The sequence below is a fragment of the Mirounga leonina genome, unplaced genomic scaffold, assembly GCF_011800145.1.
Source record: "Mirounga leonina isolate KUSES-001 unplaced genomic scaffold, KU_Mleo_1.0 Mir_125, whole genome shotgun sequence".
Classification (NCBI taxonomy): Eukaryota; Metazoa; Chordata; class Mammalia; order Carnivora; family Phocidae; genus Mirounga; species Mirounga leonina.
Window position 1 is genome coordinate 34,649,361 of NW_023270305.1, and position 20,551 is coordinate 34,669,911.

The 20,551-nt window shown below is 35.0% G+C and overlaps 1 pseudogene; it reads left to right on the forward strand.

The window, feature by feature from the left end:
* The window catches only part of LOC118007537, a 158,341-nt pseudogene that overhangs the window by 43,632 nt on the left and 94,158 nt on the right, over window positions 1–20,551 (forward strand).

Here is a 20,551-nt window from a genome sequence, read left to right on the forward strand (position 1 = left end):
TGTGTACTTTTTAAGTGTGCTAACTAAATGCATAAAATGCTTTTGAATATTGGGCCTTTTAATTATAGGCATTATATCTATAATACATTATAGATAATATATATTATAATATTATGTTAAAATAGTATTACATATGATTTATATATACATATAAGTTATACATACATATACATGGGTCTGTCAATGTACATATTTTTGTTGCCTAGTATATTAGATAATTTTTAAAAGCTTTCAAACATAGGAATGTGTTAAATTAGCATATCTGTGAGAGAGGTAGAAGAAAAACTACAAGATTAAGGAGGAAAAAATGCACTACATAAAGAAATTCTTCAAATTCTTTTGTTTTCAATAGTAAGTGTGAGTTTCAAATCTCTATGGAATTGAAATTCATTTAGCTGTGTTTAATGTAGTGACTTCATAATTCTATTGTGAAATATATATAGTATTTCACAAATTAAAGTATCCTGTTTGATGAAATAATTTAGGTATTCATTGATTACAGAAGGGACACAGGTTTCCAAAGTTATTTTAGTAATGTTTCAATCAAAAGTTGTAAGACTGTTGCTCCCCTTCACATTTCTTTAATTTCACTAATTTTAATTTTTAGCATTTTGTTAAATAAACTTTAGAGAGATAGTTTATTTCCCCCAGGATTATTAGAATTTTTATCAGAATTCTACTAATCTTAAACTTAGCTTAAAATACCAGATATATTTTTGTTATTAATGCTTTCTTCCCAGTAATATACTATTAACTTATATTTGTTGATATTTTGGGGCCTACTAATGTTTATGTAATTTTCTTAATCTAATTGCTATGTATATTTTAATGTTTATTTCTAAGTAGTTTGACTTTACCATTTATTATATTGGAGAATTTTTTTTCTTGGTCTTCTCAGTTTATTTCCTGATATAGAAAATCTATGGCATTTTATATATGCATTTTAAGAAATTTTCCCACATGTGGATCTTTTTATGATTTAGTATTTTTGTGTTGATTCTGTTAGGTTGTCTAGTCTAAGAAAACCTATATGATAACAAGATACTGATAATTCACCTTTTAAAAGTATATATATTATTTGTTATAATTTTACTGCATCAGCTAGAGATTTTAAGCTAAGTAAATGATTATTAAAGTTGTATCTTGCTACTAACAGAAACAGCTCTGATTTCCTTTTATATTTTTATCAAATACTTTGTAATTGAGAATAAAGGCACAGTTGTGTTAGAATCATTGTGAGCAATAGATAATTTTTTTTTATTAAGGTATCCTTATTTTTCCTCAGTCTGTAATATATTTTCTAATAGTGTTTGAGGTCTTCATTTTTAGAGTCCTGCTTGTTCTGAATGAATAGTTACCTGTCACATGCCTTACTAATACTCTGTTTAAAATCATGGCATCTAAACTTAAAACTAAGTTGTTCTGAGAGTATTCTTGCAACTGTATTGTCTGATTTTAGTTTCAGCTAATAAAATAAGATGGCAAGGGTGCCTTCGTGGCTCAGTTGGTTAAGTGTCTGCCTTCAGCTCAGATCCAGGGCCCTGGGATCTGTCTGGCATCAGGCTCCCTGCTCAGCAGGAAGTCTGCCTCTCCCTCTCCCTCTGCTGCCCCTACCCCCAACCTGTGCTCTCTCTCAAATAAGTAAATAAAATCTTTAAAAAAATGAGGTGGAAAATCAAGCATTTTTCCCCCTTAAATTCTGAAGAAGTTTATATGCTCTGGTGCTATATATATATAAATGATATACTATATCACTTTCTCCATGCTTTGAAAGAAATAATGTATAAAAACAGCATATGTTGATCCTCTTTAGGGAACAAATAGTTTAATAGCCTTTCTAATGCCCATTCCTTCTGACATTGTACTTTTATTAATGTGTATAAATTTTTTCAAAGGCAGTGTTTTTGGACATTATTTTTTCCATCTTATCTAATTCATTCCATTTTTGCTTAAAAATATAGTACTTTCTATCTTTGGACTTACTTTGGATTTTTATAATGCATCTATATTTATATTTGGTAGATTTTTATATTTGCTCTACATATTTTTGTTAATTAGAAAAATTATGCTGTTAGAGGCACCTGGGTGGCTCAGTCGTTAAGCGTCTGCCTTCGGCTCAGGTCATGATCCCAGGGTCCTGGGATCCAGCCCCGCATCGGGCTCCCTGCTCAGCGGGAAGGCTGCTTCTCTCTCTCCCACTCCCCCTGCTTGTGTTCCCTCTCTCGCTGTGTCTCTGTCAAATAAATAAATAAATAAAATCTTTCAAAAATAATTAAAGAATCTCCCCATGACTGTGAATCTCCCCGTGACTCAAGGCTTGGCTGCATTCTAACATACTTTATTTTTTACTTAATTTCTTTTTTTTAAAGATTTTATTTATATATTTAATTGACAGAGAGAGAGAGAGACACAGCGAGAGAGGGAACACAAGCAGAGGGAGTGGGAGAGGGAGAAGCAGGCTCTCCGTGGAGCAGGGAGCCCGATGTGGGGCTCGATGTGGGGCTCGATCCCAGGACCCTGGGACCATGACCTGAGCCGAAGGCAGACTCTTAATGACTGAGCCACCCAGGCCCCCCTTAATTTCTAAATTAAATCAGAAATGGAAATAATAATGGGATTCATTTTATGATGAAATTAGAAGCAGCTCTGGAAATCTGAGTATCTCTTCCTCTGGCATGAAAGATGTAGTGGTTGTGTGATAAGAAGACCCACACATTTGAGTTGAGCAATTGAAATTATTAATCGTCTTTTCTTTTTTGCCATGTACATCTGTAATACTGACTTGATATTTCATGTTAGCCCTTCAACATCTTCATTTATGCCCCTTCTCTTTCACTTTTTTTTTCTTAATGTCAAAATAAGGAGCTAATGATGCTAATAATTGAAAGTTAAAATTTAAAGTTACTTTTCTATTGAATTTAAGTTTTCATAGGAAGTTTAAGGAATCTAATATTTATTATCTGCTATCTCATTTCAAATTCACCGCAACCCTACTGAGTTTTATGTTAATTTTCTCATTTTGTTTTCATAATAAAAAAATAGCCATTTTATTCCCATTTTACAGAAGAGTAATTAGGCATATAAGAAATAAGGAAGAAGTGCAGTCTAAATCCACAAGTGCCTAACTTTAAAAGCTAAGCCACTCAATTTGATAGGCAGTGGTAATAGAGAGTGGGGACCCCAAAAAGCCTGGAGCAGCCCCATCCCTGCCACCTGCCTAGTTTCCACTACACCCCAGAAAAGCTGTAGCTACCACAGGTGGCCCCAGTGACCATCAAGGCAACCATAAGCAGCCAGGCTGAGACCCAGCAGCAGCCCATAGCAGATGCAGACACCAAACCTGGCACCACAGTGAACAGCAGTCCAGGGGACCACACACAGGCAGTGCCTGCAGGTGGGGACAAGAAGATCATTGCAACTAAGGTTTTGGGGACAGTAAAATGGCTCAATGTAAAAAACAAATATGGTTTCATCAATAAATATACCAAGGAAGATGCATTTGTACACCAGGCTATCATAAAGAATAACCCCAGAAGTGTAGGAGATGGGGAGACTGGAGTTTGATGTTGTTGAAGGAGAAAAGGGTGCAGAGGCAGCAAATGTTACTGATCCTGGTGGAGTTCCAGTTTAAGGCAATAAACATGTAGCAGACTGTCACCATTATAGACATTATCCATATCCACATTCCAGGGGTCCTCCATGAAATTGCCAATAGGATAACCAGAATAGTGATCACGGGGAAAATAATGCAGGAACAGAGAGTACTCTTGAAGGCCAGGCCCAACAGTGCCTATCCTACCTCAGGTAATGGTTGCCACCTTTCTACCTGCAGAGACCCCATGGGTGTTGACTATAGTATTCCAACCCTAATGTACAGGGAGAGGTGATGGAGGGAGCTGACAACCAGGGTGCAGGAGAACAAGGTAGACCAGTGAGACAGAATATGTATGGGGGTTATAGACCCGATTCTGCAGGGGTCCTCATTGCTAAGATAGCCGAGGAAGGACAGCAATGAAGAAGATAAGGAAAATCAAGGGGATGAGACCCAATGTCAGCAGCCACTTCAAAGTCAGTACCTCGGCAACTTCAATTACCTGCACAGGCACTCAGAAAACCCTAAACCATAAAAGATGTCAAAGAGACCAAAGCAGTGCATTTGCCAGCTGATAATGTGTCCACTCCCAAAGCAAGAAGTGGGGTGGGGGTGGGGGGGTTGAGTAAATGCTGGCTTACCATTACTATCTCTATCATCATCCAGCTTAGGGTGTAGTCATCCAACAAAAGAGAAATGAATGTGAAATTCCAGCAGTAAGAAATGAACTATTGATGGGAACTGTAAACTGTGAGTGCTTGCTTTTTGCCCACTGACCAGATAACTAGGACTATCTGCATTATCTACGCAGCATGGTTGTTTTTCAATTATTCTACCTAAATATGTCTCTTCTTGGTAATGGCAAATATGTTGTATTTATTTGTTTTTTTAAGCCTGTTATTTTTCTCAACACACCCTTAAACTTTTTAAAATTGTTTCATATCTGGTCAAATTGAGATTTTTAAGAACTTAATTTTTAATTTGTAATAAAAATTAACAACTTATGAAAATAGATCTACCCTAAGACCCAGCAATTGCATTACTGGGTATTTACTCCAAAGATACAAATGTAGTGATCTGAAGGGGCACGTGCACCCCAATGTTTATAGCAGCAATGTCCACAATAGCCAAACTATGGAAAGAGCCTAGATGTCCATCAACAGATGAATGGATAAGGAAGATGTGGTGTATATATACAATGGAATATTATGCAGCCATCAAAAAAACCCGAAATCTTGCCATTTGCAATGATGTGGATGGAACTGTAGGGTATTATGCTAAGTGAAATAAGTCAATCAGAGAAAAGCAATTATCATATGATCTCACTGATATGTGGAATTTGAGAAACAAGGCAGAGGATCATAGGGGAATGGAGGGAAAAATGAATCAAGATGAAACCAGAGAGGGAGACAAACCGTAAGAGACTCTTAATTTCAGGAAACAGGGCGCCTGGGTGGCTCAGTTGGTTAAGCGACTGCCTTCGGCTCAGGTCATGATCCCAGGGTCCTAGGATCGAGTCCCGCATCGGGCTCCCGGCTCAGCGGGGAGCCTGCTTCTCCCTCTGACCCTATCCACTCTCATGCTGTTTCTCTCTCTCTCTCTCTCAAATAAATTAATTAATTAATTTAAAAAAAATTTAAAAAAAAAAGGAAACAAACTGAGAGTTGCTGGAGTGGGGGGTGGGGTGGGAGGGATGGAGTGGCTGGGTGATGGACATTGGGGAGGGTATGTGCTATGGTGAGCGCTGTTAAGTGCGATTGATGTGACTGTCTGTGATTGATGAATCACAGGCCTGTACCCTTGAAACAAATAATATATGTTAATAAAAAAAAAGAAAAAAGAAAGAAAAAAATTAGCAACTATTTTTTTTAAAAGTGAACAAACTTGGGCGCCTGGGTGGCTCAGTTGGTTAAGCAACTGCCTTCGGCTCAGGTCATGATCCTGGAGTCCCAGGATCAAGTCCCACATCGGGCTCCCTGCTCAGCAGGGAGTCTGCTTCTCCCTCTAACCCTCCTCCCTCTCATGCTCTCTGTCTCTCATTGTCTCTCTCGCAAATAAATAAAATCTTAAAAAAATTTTTTTTTAAAGTGAACAAACTTTAATGAAGGTCTTAAATAATTGTTAAAAGCTAAGCCATTCATGGTAATAGCATCCAACAAGATAGACAAACATTTAAACTGAAGAAAACTCAGGAAAAGAAGCAACTTCTCAATAATTAGCTAAATTTTGAGCTTTAACCAAGAGATAAAAAGTCAAGTAGGGGAATGATGAAGGACCACAATCAAGATTAAGCAATGTTTTTTTAAAATCACAAACCTTCAATTATAAGTAGGACCGATTATGGTCATTACTGAAGATTAGGAAAGTATTGATTGATCAGTGACTCATAGTTCAACTTAGAATTTTATAAGAGAGGATTCTAGAAACAGTCTGCTTCTCTCTTGAAATTCCTGTTTAAAAAAATGTTAACTAATCTAAACAGAGAAGAGCTGCAGACATGATACAACTAGGAAACTGACTTGACTTGGTGACCAAGAAATTTTCCAACATTTAGTAAGTTGAAACATTCTAAGATATATGAAAATCCTGGCAATGATGCCTGAATCCTCTGGCTTTGGAATGTTTATTCTGAGCTATCTTGTTATCTGGAAGAATGAAAAACAGGCCATAAACCCATTCAACATAATTTATTGACAGCAAAGCCTACTTACGCATCTATTTTGATAAACAGATGAAATGGCAACTTGCAGCATATGGGCCTTTTGAAACTCTCTCCATCCTAAAAAATAAAGGGAAATACATGTGGCAAAACACTTGGAAAATAAGCAAACCTCAGACACTTATCATGAGATGTTTGATGAACCCAAACACAGCTGTGTACACTTCTACCAATTGAATATGGCGTTTTTCCTCAAAAACAGCAAACACCTCTTCACATTACCAGCCTAGTTATGACACCATCCCCATTAATAGTTTTGTTCATGCATAGCATATTTCTAAATGAGAAAAGCTTGCTCTTAGCCCATGCACAAGCTAAACTGAAGTGAGGAAAATACTATTTCTAGAAAATGTAATATCCTGAGAAAGCCCTAAGAGTTATTACAAAACAACCCATTTTGATTTGAATGAGATATAATGAGCAGCCTGTGAGCAAATGAATGGAAAGCTCACTGGCATGACAGGTTAAGATAAAAATAATAGATTATTTCAGAGATTTCACCTTCTAAATTAATATAAAAACTTATTGGTTGAAATAATTTAAATTATTTTCAAAAATTTTTTGCACAGTGTGGGTAAATACCATCTGAAAATGGGAAAAAAAAGAACAACTTTGTACTTGAAACAGTCTCTCTGAAAATAAAACATTGTTTATGTGTGACCCTCAAAAGATAGCAACAATGTCAGCATAGTAACTCAACAAGGAAACCACATACTAAAAACAAGACAAAAACAAAAGCAAACAGCATTGCTGACAGTACAGACATTCCATGATATTCATAGATTTTTTTCTTATGTGTACAGCAGTTATATATATATAATTAGTTTCATATGTGTTGGTTTCTTCCTAACTAAATAATAGTCTCCATGAGAGTTGAGATCAATTATTGAAAAAAATATACGTATCAGAGTCTTAGGAACCTGGGCAATATCAAATGTATAACAGATGTTTAATTATAGAACTAACAGAAAAGGAGGGAGAGAATAGGGCAGAACAAAATTTTTTTGAAGAAATAATGGGTAAAATTTCCCAAATTTGATGAAATACAAAAAATAGATGTAAGCAGTTCAGCAAATAAAAGCAGAACAAATACAAACAAAATACTCTACCACAATACATTAAAGCTGCTGACAACAAAGATGAAGAGAAAATCTTGAAAGCAGCCAAGATAAAATAACAAATTTCATGTAGGGGAAAAATGATTCGGATAACCACTGATTCCTCATCTGAAACTGAAATCTAGAAGATAGTGGATTCATTATGTGCATTGAGAACAATTTAAATGTCAAATCAAAATCTGAAATCCAGTTTAAATATCCTTTGAGAATTAAGGCAAAATACATTTTCAGAAAAAAGAAAACCAAGAAAATTTGTAGTTAACAGACGCACACTACAATAAATTCTAAGGAAAATTCTTCCAAGAGAAGAAATAGGATAACTCAGATTTCAGGAAAGAATGAAGAACACTAAAATTAATAATTATCTTGGTAAATATAAAATACTTCCCCTCTAAATATCCTTTTTATTATATAAATGCAAATTTTATGAAGGCATTTGCCAGTGAAGATTTTACATATATATAATTATATATGTATAATTATATATATAAATACATACTACATATATTTATCATATATATATGGGAAAATATTTCTACTTGAATATTATATGATTGGTTAATAGAAGTATTAAGAAATATACAAGATTACTTTTGGATCTAATAATTGAATTTAGTAAGGTGACAGTATTCAAGGTTAATATTATTAAAAACTGTATTTCAGATACTGATAGCAAACAATAGGAAATAATAAAAATAAATTCCATTAACAGTAGTGTTAAAAATATAAAACAGGAATATATTTACCAAAAGTTGTCCATGACTTCTACACTGAATATTATAAAATATTGATAAAGTAAATTAGAAAAGACTAAATATATAGGAAAAGAAGTCATACTCATAGAATGGTATACTCAATACTGTTAAGATCCTAAATGTCCCAATTAATTTATAGATTCAATGCAATCACAATTATAATTGAAATAGTCTTTTATTTCATAGAAATTTACAAGCTGAAACCAAAATTTTAATGGAAATATAAAGGACATAAAACATCCAGCATAATCTAGGGCGTTGTGAGAAAATACTGAAAAAACAAATAGCATGCAATTTTTAAATAAACGTATAGATAGCATACTAAGTTGCATGCATGAATCTCAAAAAATATTACTTATATTATGAAAAAATATTTTTTCAAAATACATAATGCGTGATTTCAGTAATATGAAATTCTGGAAGAGGGAAAAAAATTCTATGGGAAAAAGGAAGAGGACAAAATGATTGCCTCTCAGGGATGGGAGCAGAAAGTAACTGACAGGGTGCATAGGGAAATTTCTGAACAATGATAAAGTTTTGTAATTAGCTAGTGTTTGAGGTTAAACAGGTGCATACATCTTTCTAGACTCATTGAATGTACACTTGTGAATTGTACATTCACTGTATGTAGATTTTGCATTAAAAGTAAAATACAGGGTGCCTGGGTGGCTCCGTTGGTTAAGCGACTGCCTTCAGCTCAGGTTATGATCCTGGAGCCCCAGGATCCAGTCCTGCATTGGGCTCCCTGCTCAGCAGGGAGTCTGCTTCTCCCTCTGTCCCTCCCTCTCTTGTGCTCTGTCTCTCTCAAACAAATAAATAAAATCCTTAAAAAAATAAATAAAAGTAAAATACAGATATTGAACTCTAATTAATGGCATGTATGTTTGGTATTTAGCAAAAATTTACTTTGAAATGTATAGAAAATAACAGATTAATGGCTGTGTAGAGGAATGGATATATGATAGAGCAAGTGTAGTAAAATATTAATCTCGGTGACATGTTTATCAGTGTTCTCTGTAAAATTCTTTCAAATTTTTAGGATGGTAATTGTAGTCAAAAGTTGGGAAAAACAAAAATTGTTTTTTGGAATTACATGTTTTGTTTTGCTTTTGAAGTCTCTTCCTCCCACAAAATAACACCAACTCCACAGCAATCATGCTCATCATTCAGAAAGCATGGGAATATAAATGTGAAGATAACGGCAACAAATCACCAGCTCAGTAGTCTTTAGAAATGTAATTAGTGAAACACCCCTATTCTTAACATAAATTTAACTAAGTGATCTTGCAATTTCCTCCCATGTTCCACACCTTTGGTCCACATCTAAGAATTATCTCTGAGTTTCCTGTCAGCTCAATTATTTTAGGATGAAGACTCAGTCTATATTCTCATAATCAAAGACCATATTAAAACATATGGTGGATGTGATATCTAGTTGAAATTGCACGGGCTTTGGAGTTTTGTAGACTAGGATTGAAATCCCAGTTTAACCTCTTATTAACTGTAATATAATAAACAGAGAAGTTAATGAAGTTATCTATACCAATTGTGTTATGATTGCATGAGATAATGCATTAAAGCACCTGACACATATTAGGCTCTCAGTAAATGGTAGCTTTTTAAATTTTTTATGCAAGAAAGAATATTTCCTAGAGGCTCAGATCTTCACAGATCATCTAGAGTTGCAGAGTAACAAGTGAAAATATCTTTATTTTATACTATTGTCTAGATTAAAAACAAACCAAAACAAGTAATGGCACCATTTAGGTAAAAAACATTCACTATTCAATAATAAGAACCTCAGACATTAATAGCCTATTAGAAGCAAAATGACGAGTAGGATGTAATCTGTGTTACAGTACCATTTCTTTTTTTTTTCTAAGATTTATTTATTTATATTAGAGAGAGAGAGAACAGGAACTGGGGGGAGGGAGAGAGAGTCTCAAGCAGACTCTGCACTGAGAACAGAGCCAACGCAGGGCTTGATCTCAAGACCCTGAGATTATGACCTGAGCCCAAACAAAGAGTCAGGCACTTAACCAACTGTGCCACCCAGGAGCCCCTGTGGTACCATTTCTTTTTTTTTTTAAGATTTTATTTATTTATTTGACAGAGAGACACAGCCAGAGAGGGAACACAAGCAGGAGGAGTGGGAGAGGGAGAAGCAGGCTTCCCATGGAGCAGGGAGCCCGATGCGGGGCTCGATCCCAGGACCCTGGGATCAGGACCTGAGCTGAAGTGGGGTGCTTAACGACTGAACCACCCAGGTGCCCCCCCTATGGTACCATTTCTAATAAATAATTCTAATACAACTTTAGAAAAAGATATTTGAATAAAATAACTAATCTATTAGACAAATAACATAATTGTAAAAAGTCAGAGTTATGTGTATATAAACAGAACAGAAAATGTCAGGATTGTATCATACCTAGGGCATTCAACTGCACTAACTAAAAAGATCTAGTACTATCTCTCTCACAAATATCGTAGAATAGCTTTGTATAAGTCATGGGAAGGTCCTAATCTCAGGTTTTTATTTATTTTTTATTTTTTTAATTGTATTTTCTTAAAATATTTTATTTATTTATTTATTTATTTTTGTGAGAGAGAGAGAGAGAGCATGTGAGAGTGCACAGCTGGGGGGGTGGAGGGGAGAGGCAGGGAGAAGCAGACTCCCAGCTGAGCAGGGAGTCCAACCCAAGGCTTGATCCAAGGATCCTGGGATCATGACCTGAGTGGAAGGCAGATGCTTAACTAACTGAGCCAAGCAGGTGCCTCTCAGGTTTTTATTTGAAAAATAGGAGGAGAAGAATATATATTGTTTAAAAATTTTCTCTTAGTCTTTCCATTAAGAGAGTCCCCTAAATCCAATGCAATGAGCTACACAGGATAAATAATACAGTGGTTTCCTCAAAGTGGTCCTCAAACCGTCTAACATCAGAATCTCTTGAAATTTTAACAAGACTTACCTACCTTAAAAACCCATTTGATACAATGAAACTGGAGGAGAAAAGAATTAAGTTTCCACATTTGGAAAATAATCCCCCTCCTAAGAGTGGTTTCCAACATTGGCTAAATTTTAGTATCACATGGGAGTTTAACAAATAATGATATTTGGGTCACATTTCAGAGGTTCTGATATAATGGATTTGTGGTGCTGAGTATTGAGATTGTTAAAATCTCCTCAGGTGATTCTAATAGTAGCTATCATTATTGTCACTGCTCTAAAACACTGTTTTTGAACTTGATGTGTATATAATCACTTGTGGATCTTGTTAAACTATAGGTTCTGATTTAGTACATATGGGGTTGAGCCTCAGACTTTCTAACAAGTTCCAAGACCAGCCCATTCTTGGTGGTCCAACACAAGGCCATTGGCAGGGTTCAAGGAGCTGAAACTGGTGCTGGCCCTACTTTAACCTTATACTGTACCTTCAACAGAAGGTAGAACTGAGTCTAAAAATCAGAGGACTGAAATCATTCCTTTTATTCTCATGTCAATTACTGAGTCCATTTATTTTTCCCTTCTGTCAGAAAGCAGACAGTCTCTTGGCAAGAATGGATAGCTTTGATTAGGTTTAAGTGGCAAAACTTATTGTTGGGATAAAATTAATTATGGGAGATTCAATGAGGAATTGAAGCTGCTGCAATTTTGCTATCCAGTACAGCGTCCACTAGCTACATGTGTGTATTAAGCACTTGAAACATGGCTATTTTGAACTGAAATGTGCAGCAAATATAAAACACACCAGATTTTAGAAACTTAGTGTGATCAAAATGGAATGAAATTAGAAATCATTATGAAGAAAGATTTCAAACCAAAAACCTAATCTCCCAACTAGAAAAACTAAGAAAAAAAGAAGTCTAAATTTAACCCAAACCAAGGAGGAAAAATATAACAATTATTAAGTATTAGTAATTCTTTGAAACAAATTAGAGAATAAAAAATAAAATCAATGAAAAGTTGTCTTTTCTAAAAATATCAACAAAATTGTCAAGCCTTTAGTTAGAATAACTAAACAAGAAGAGAAGACTAGATAAACTAAATGAAACTGATAAATTCTGAGAAAGACATATTTCACCAAGATGACTTAAGAAAAGATAGAAATTATAAATAAATGTATAAAATGTAATGAGGGTGGTTCAGTCATTTAAGTGTCTGATTCTTGATTTTGGCTCAGGTCATGATCTCAGGGAGATCATGAGATCAAGCCCCGTGGGCTCTGCACTGGGTATGGAGCCTACTTGAGATCCTCTCTCTCCCTCTGACTCTGCTCCTCTCCTACCCCCCACCAAAAAAAAAAAAAAAAAAAAAAAAAGGTAAAGAGACTAAATTTGTAAAAAACAAAACAAAACAACAACAACAACAACAAAACTACCCCTAAAGAAAAATCCAGTGCCAGATGGGTTCGGTGATGAATTCTTCCAAACATTTAAGGAGGAAGGAAGGATTAATACCAATTCTTTACAAACTCTTCCAAAAAACAGAAACGAATAATTCCCAACTCATTGTACTAGGTCAGTATTGCCCAATGAGCAAAACAAAACAAACACATTACAAGAAAGAAAAACTATAGATCAATATACCTTATGAATATAGATGCAAAAATCACAAACAAAATACTAGCAAGCAGAATTGTGCAATGTATAAAAATGATTATACAACATGACCAAATGAAATTCATCTGGGAATGCAAGCTTGGTTCAACATACAAAAGTCAATGTAATATGCCATATTAAAAAAAGTAATGCTAACAAACTAGAAATATAAAGGAACTTCTTTAACCTAATAAAACCCATAGCAACATCACACTTAATGGTGAAAAGTTCAAAGCTTTTCATCTAAGATTAGGACCAAGACAAGGATTTCTGCTCTCATTACTTCCATTCAACATTATACTGGAGGTTCTATCTAAGGAAGTTAGACAAAAAAAAGAAATAAAAGTCACCCTTAATGGAAAGGAAGAAATGAAAGTCTCCATCTACAGATGGCCTGATCTTGTATGTAAAAAAATCCAATGGAATTCACACAAAAATATTACAGCTAATAAATGTGTTTAACAAGATTACAGGATAAAAGATAAGTATAAAATCCATTGTGTTTCTATCCATTATCAGTGAAATCTAAAAATAAAATTAAAAAAAACAATTCTACAGCAATCAAATGGACAAAACACTTAGGTATGCATATAACAAAAAAGTACAAGGCATGTACAGTAACTACTACAAAATATTATAAAAGAAATTAAATGAGACTTAAATAAATGAAATGACACCCCATGTCCATGGATCAGAAGACTTAATATTGTTAAGATGGCAATACTTTCAAAATTGATCTAATATTACTCAATCCCTATCAAAATTCCAGCTGCCTATTTTGTTTTGGAAGAAATTAAAAAGATGATTCCCCAAATCCAAGCAAAGAACACATAATAGCCAAAATAAATTTCTAAAAAGATGAAAACTACTGGAAGACACACTTTCTATTAAAAAAACTTACAACAAAACTACAACAATCGAGGCAGTGTAGTACTTGCATATGGTTAGACATACAGCTCTGTGAAATAGAATTGAGTGTTCTGAAATAAACACTTACATTTATGGTCAGCTGGTTCTTTGCCAGAGGTGCCAGGACAATTTAATTTGAAAAAATTAGTAAATAGTATTTCTACAGATGTTGCTGCTGGGACACTTAGTTATCAGCAGGACAAAAAAAAAAGAAAGAAAAAAGAATTTGGAAACTTCCCTCCCACTATATACAAAAATTAACCCTAAATGCACTACAAACCTAAATAAATTGGATTTCACAAAAATTAAAACCTTCCATGCTTTAAAGTACACAATCAACAAAGTAAAAGGCAGCACACAGAATAAAGGAAAATAATTGCAAATCATATATCTGAAAGGTTCTAGTATACGTAATATACAAAGAAGTACTATAACTCAACAACAAAAAAAGTCTCTTTTTTAAAGGACAAATGATTTGATTAGATATTTCCACCAAGAAGTTATACAAACAACCAATCACCACATAAAAAGAAGTTTATTTTTATTACTTATAAGGGAAATGCAAACCAAGAACCTGCTGAGATGACAATTCCCATCACAGATTACTGATGGGAATATAAAATGATTCAACCACTTTGGAAATATAGTTTGGCAGTTGTCGTATAATCCAGAAATTCTACTCCTAGGCATAAACCAAAAAGAATTAATAATATATATTCATGCAAAATCTTGAACACCAGTGTTCACAGTAGCATTATTCACAGTAGCCAAAATTTGGAAGGAAACCAAAAGTCCATCAGTTAATGAATTAATAAGCACAATATGGTAAAATCCATAAAATTAATGTTATTCAATCATAAAAAGAACAAAGTACAGATACATAATTCAACATTGATGGATCCTGAAAACATTGCTAAGTGAAAAAAGCCAGACACACAAAGCCACATATTGTATGATTATGTTTATATAAGATAGCCAAAACAGACTAATCTATAGAGGTAAAAAGTAGATTAATGGTTCCAGTTACTGTAAAGAGTAAAGGAATTAGGAATTACTACTCCTAATGAGTACTGGGCAGCCTTTTGGAGGAGTAAAAATGTTCTGGATTCTGTTATTGGTAATGTTTGCACAACTTCCAAATATTAAAAAAACCCAATGATCTGTATACTTTAAAAGTGTGCATTTTATGATATGCTAATTATGCCTCTTTCTTTTTTTAAGCAATCCCTGAAGGGATCAAATTGTTTTAAAATAATTTAACTGTGTGCCAGAACACAGCCCATGAATATTTATAGGAACAGAGACATTCAGCATCCACCAAAGTAAAATTCACAATGTTTAGCATCTAATCAATTAATACCATGCATGCCAATAAACAGGAAAATATAACCATACTGAGAACAAAAACAAAACAATCAAAACTGATTCAGCATTGACACAGACATTCAACATTTAGGATTTTCTCTGCTGCTACAAAGGAACTTTGAAGATCATCTCATCATTGACCATGAAAATGAAATAAAACCTAAAATAAAACATAATTTATTTTTCAAATTCAGAGAGCAGAACTCCTCCAGGAAGCAGGGTAGATATTAATATGCACACAAATTATGTCATTTCTTTTGTGGTTTGATAAGAAGTACATTAGGAAATACTTTTGTGTCTTCCAATATATCTTGCTGACTTCCTGGCCAGAGTCAACTTTATCATTCATAGTTCATACTTTGGGTTTAAACAAAAGCTTCCTTACTTCTAACTTTTAATGAAAATATGCCTGTAGTATATTACAGGATTTCATCTGAGTTTTTCACATCCTTCCTAGGAAAAGAAAGAATTATGAAAGTGGGGAAGGATGCAATCATAACAAGTGGGATCCAATGAAGAAAGATGCCATTCCTTTTCATTTCTTTTGAAGACTTATTTATTTGAGAGAGAGTGTGTGTGCATGCATGCGCCTGAGCAGGACAGAGGGGCAGAGGGAGAAACACAAGCAGACTCCTAGCCAAGCACAGAGCCCAACACGGGGGCTCCATGTGGGGCTTGATCTCACAACCCTGCAATCACCACCTGGGCCAAAACCAAGACTTGGATGGCCAGCAGACTCTGCCACCCACGTGGCCCCTGCCATTTCTTTCAAACTGTCCATGGCACAGGCTGTGTTCTGGAATCAAGGAACTAGGGGGGCCCCAAGCAAGGTCATGTCTCTGCCTCTCCTACCCTTCTTGATGTGTCTCTTAAAAAGTCTTCCATCGTGGAGGCACTGTTCACCTAGTTCTCAAGTCCTTTTTGGAGGAAAATCATTCCACATGTAGCTGTAGATTTGTTTTTTCCATAGGAAAAGGTGGGTTCAGGGTTTTCCTATGCTGCCACCTTGATTTGTACATGTGTAGTATTTCCTGTGTTGTCCTTATTGAAGCAACATTTTAATCTGCAAAAGATGCAAGCCTCCCTGTTTTCCTCCACTGGAAATGACAATGGGCTCCCTGGCATTTCATGAGAAGAAAATGTCCACTTCCACTCAGAGATAGGGAGTGCAAAGGGATATAAAGTTAATCTTCAGAGGACTTCTTTCTCTTCACTGTTTTAAATAGCCCTATTTCCAGCACCAGACTGCAAAATGATGCAAAGAGAAATGCATCCTCTGTTGCAGGAATATTGTTCTTGATTTTTTTTTTTTGGTCAATATTTCCTTGCTTGATCAATAAACTTTGATGTCTAACTTATCAGAAAACAATACCTGCTTCTTCAAGCTATTTTATTTTTTTAAATGGCATGAGAGGTAAATTGGTATGTCCAGTGTCATGGGATGAATCATTCATGAAGCCCAATCTAAGAAACCTAGAAGAATGAATTACTATCCCATGTTCACCCATGGTAAGTACTTCCTCTTAAAGAAAGCATAACTTCTTGCTTATGGGAACTCCTGCTTTTGTCTTCAAGATTCGAAACTTGATATTGTTTATAAAAGTGTGTCCTCATTCCAGGATATTCTGATATCCATTTGGATATTATGAGTTCCTTAACCCTCTGAGAAAAAATAATTATTATAGTAAGGCCCTGAACATAAGTGAAGAAAGTGAACAGTCCCTCTCAGTTATTTAAAGTGGAGAATTCTCATGGAGGTGGTGCTTAAAATCTAACTTTCTGGCTTGTAACTGGGTCTTTGGGAATAGCGTTAAAGTTTAAAAATATATTGTATATTTGACTATATAATATGGAATGAATTATGTAATTTCAATTAGGACATGACTTCTCAAGTATTAGAATGCTAAACAAGAAAGAGATAAAGTCCTACTGGGATATCCAAGGTTGGTAGAAGGTTTGAAGTGCACATGAACATTTCTGCCTGATGGTAATTTGAAATTTTATTTTCAGCTGTCCTCGTTTCTTTTTTTTTTTTTTTTAATTTATTTATCTGACAGAGAGAGACACAGAGAGAGAGGGAACACAAGCAGGGGGAGTGGGAGAGGGAGAAGCAGGCTTCCCGCTGAGCAGAGAGCCTGATGCAGGGCTCGATTCCAGGACCCTGGGATCATGACCTGAGCCGAAGGCAGACACTCAACAACTGAGCTACCCAGGCGCCCCCAGCTGTCCTCTTGTTTCTATTCTATAATTTTAATAGGCAGAGTCTAAATCAGTGAGTCTTGGTTTGGGTCTGAGATTCTGCATTTTTAACAAGCTCTCATGCTATTCTATAGCAACAGAAGCAACTGGAAGCTTATTTAACACAGTGGTTTTCAAGGCAACTACATGATTGCAATAATTGGAAACCTTTTAAAAAGTACCAATTAGAATCTGAGGTGAGTCCCAGGCTTTGGAACTTTTTGTAGGGTTAGAAATCACTAGTATTGGAATTTCAATCATTCTTCAAATCCCAGGTTAGGTCTCCACCTCCATATATCTCTCATTGATAACTCTTCTCTATTGATTTCATTCTTTACTTTTCATTCACTTTCCTGATAATCTGCGCATCTTCAAGTCAAAGTGACAAGATGTATTTTTACTTTTGTAAATCTGCTACATATTTCAAGTGTTAGCCTTGTGTCCCTAATAAAACATTTTTTCAGTGAAAGCAAAAACTGTTATCTCTGCAGTAAACATATAGTCTATTATCATTTAAACATATTGGGTTCGCATTATTAACTAAAAACAAACTTCTCAATCAATTAGTAGTCACTACTATTTGAAAAACAGTTTAGAAAATGCTTTTATACATTCTTATTATTTTTTGTTTTTTAGCAAACTTGTACACTAAGTACTTTTCAAAATTTATATCAGTAAATGGAGAAAAAAGGTAGTTTTTTTTCTTTTTTTTATTATGTTATGTTAATCACCATACATTACATCATTAGTTTTTGATGTAGTGTTCCATGATTCATTGTTTGCATATAACACCCAGTGCTCCATTCAGTACATGCCCTCTTTAATACCCATCACCAGGCTAACCCATCCCCTCACCCCCCTCCCCTCTAGAACCCTCAGTTTGTTTCTCAGAGTCCATAGTCTCTCATGGTTCGTCTCCATGGGTACTAACTGCTAGGGCCAAGATAATATAAGTACTAACAAATGGTAAAATGCAGGCAAAGATAGTTGAAGTAACTGAACCAAGGACTAAAGTTACTAAATGATGTAACTTAGATTTGAACTCAGGATTCGAGCATCTATGTTTTAAGGACTTTAATGTTGACTCCTGCAGAGCTCATACATTGGTGTCTCTATTTTAAAATATCCAGTTGAGATCTGAAAATTCATCATTAACAGTTTTAGAAAGCATGTTAACTATTGATATTGATGATTTACAAATAACTATGAAAGTAGAGAATAAAAATAATTTTGAAATAACTCAAATTAAAAACCTCTTTAGTGTAAACACCCAACTGGCTAAAAGATTGATATGAAATTTCTTTCACCTCACTTTTCCAAACATTTAACAGCTATTTTTCTAATTATATACAAATAAAACTTAAGCCTATTACATATAGATAGATATAGATAGATAGATAGATAGATAGATAGATAGATAGATAGATAGATTCTATTTGGTCATTTTGTTCTCTAGTCTCATAACATTAAGCATATTTTAGATAGAAGATAGATAAATACATACATACATACCTACATACATAGACAAGTAAGTATCTTTGAAAAGATACATTTCATTCTTTACTTTTCATCTACTTTCTTGACACTTTAAGAAGAAATAAATAAGATTAAAGACTTATATGAAAGGTGTATATAGTCTCTAAAGACAAAACCCATGGATCCTTAATATGGGAACTATTACTAGAGATATAGGTGTGCTAAAAGACTGATAGGCAGAATTCTAACATGGTCCCCATGACTTTTATCCCCCGATGTCCCTCCCATAATTGTAAGCTACATGGCAAATGTATACTGCAGATGTGGTTAAGTTACCAATCAGTTGACCTTCAACTGGGATGTTTGTCTGGGGGAGCAGAGGCTAACCCAACCACATGAGCCCTTAAAAGCTGAGGGTTATCTCTGTGTAGGTAGAAAAGTTGAGTCTGAGAGACTCAAAGTGTGAGGGCAATTCAACAAGACAGATCCTGCTGTTGGCCTTTGAAGGAGCAAAGGGCAATATTTATGAGGACTTATGAGGACTATGGACAGGAAATTAGCATCTTCTAGAAGTTGACAGTGGCTTCTACCTGATAGCTCATAAGACAGCGAGATCTCATTTCTACAACTGCAAGAAAATATTTCTCCAACAGCTTGAATGAGCTTGGAAGCAGACTATTCCCCATAGCTTTAGATCAGCATGCAGTCAACCACACTTTGAATGTGAGATCCTGAATAGAGGATTCCAATGCTAGAATTTACTATCTTACAGTTTCCCTGGATTAGGAATTTAGCATGGCTCAACTAGATTTTCTTAAAGTATTGTATTTGAAAAGTTTTAATAGAACCTTCAATTTTTCTAGGACCCTGTAAATCCTTCAAGAAAATAGACTGCAAGGCCAACCTACACTAAAATTCCTTATGAGAACACAACCCAACTACATTTAGGATTTCTCTCTCACAAACTCAAAGCAGGGGGCGGGGGGTGTTTGTACTTAAGCCTAGCATCAGAAAATCATTGCAATGATATGCCTTTCGGTGGTGTATACAAATATAAGTCATAAGTAGTTGTCTATATTTAGGTAATAATTCCCTATCTTATTAGTCTTGCCAGGAAACTTTACCTGCTTTTCTGTAAAAAAAAATCAGAAAATGGAAGATACTTAGTTCTATAGCCTTTCTTGAAATTCAGGCACAGAAACCAAACCTGAAATTTTGATTTGGGGCTAATAATGTAAAGAAAGCTTGAAGAAAATAATTTCTTCTGGCAATAGAGGCAGGAATATTAATATTATAGGGCATCAAGTGAAGATGCAGTGAGGGTTTTTATGGAGGGAGCTGTGGCAGTGAAGGCTGACTGACCTATGTTCCTACCTGAGCAAAGAATGAACAAGTGGGGAATGGTAAGGTAGAAAAAAATTTATACTTATTACATGTTTATGCACAATCTGGAGATCTACCTTTACACTATGCAGAAAAGTATTAACATAGCAGGCCTGAAACTGTTATCCTTAAAAAAGGCCTTCTTGCAGTTTGCCATTGGTTGGCATCTGGGAACTTGGATTTCATGTGTTCTCATCATTTCCTAATTTATCAGGTGAGTTCATCATGCCCAGACTATTTGTGCAGACAATGCGGTTTTTACTGAATGCCCGCTTTTGTTTTGAGAGTTTGAAATGTTATTATGTGCCAGGGAGAAGGTGCCTACAGACCAGCCTCCAATAAAACTCTGGGCACTAAATCTCAAATGAGCTTCCCTGGGCAGAAACATCATATAAAT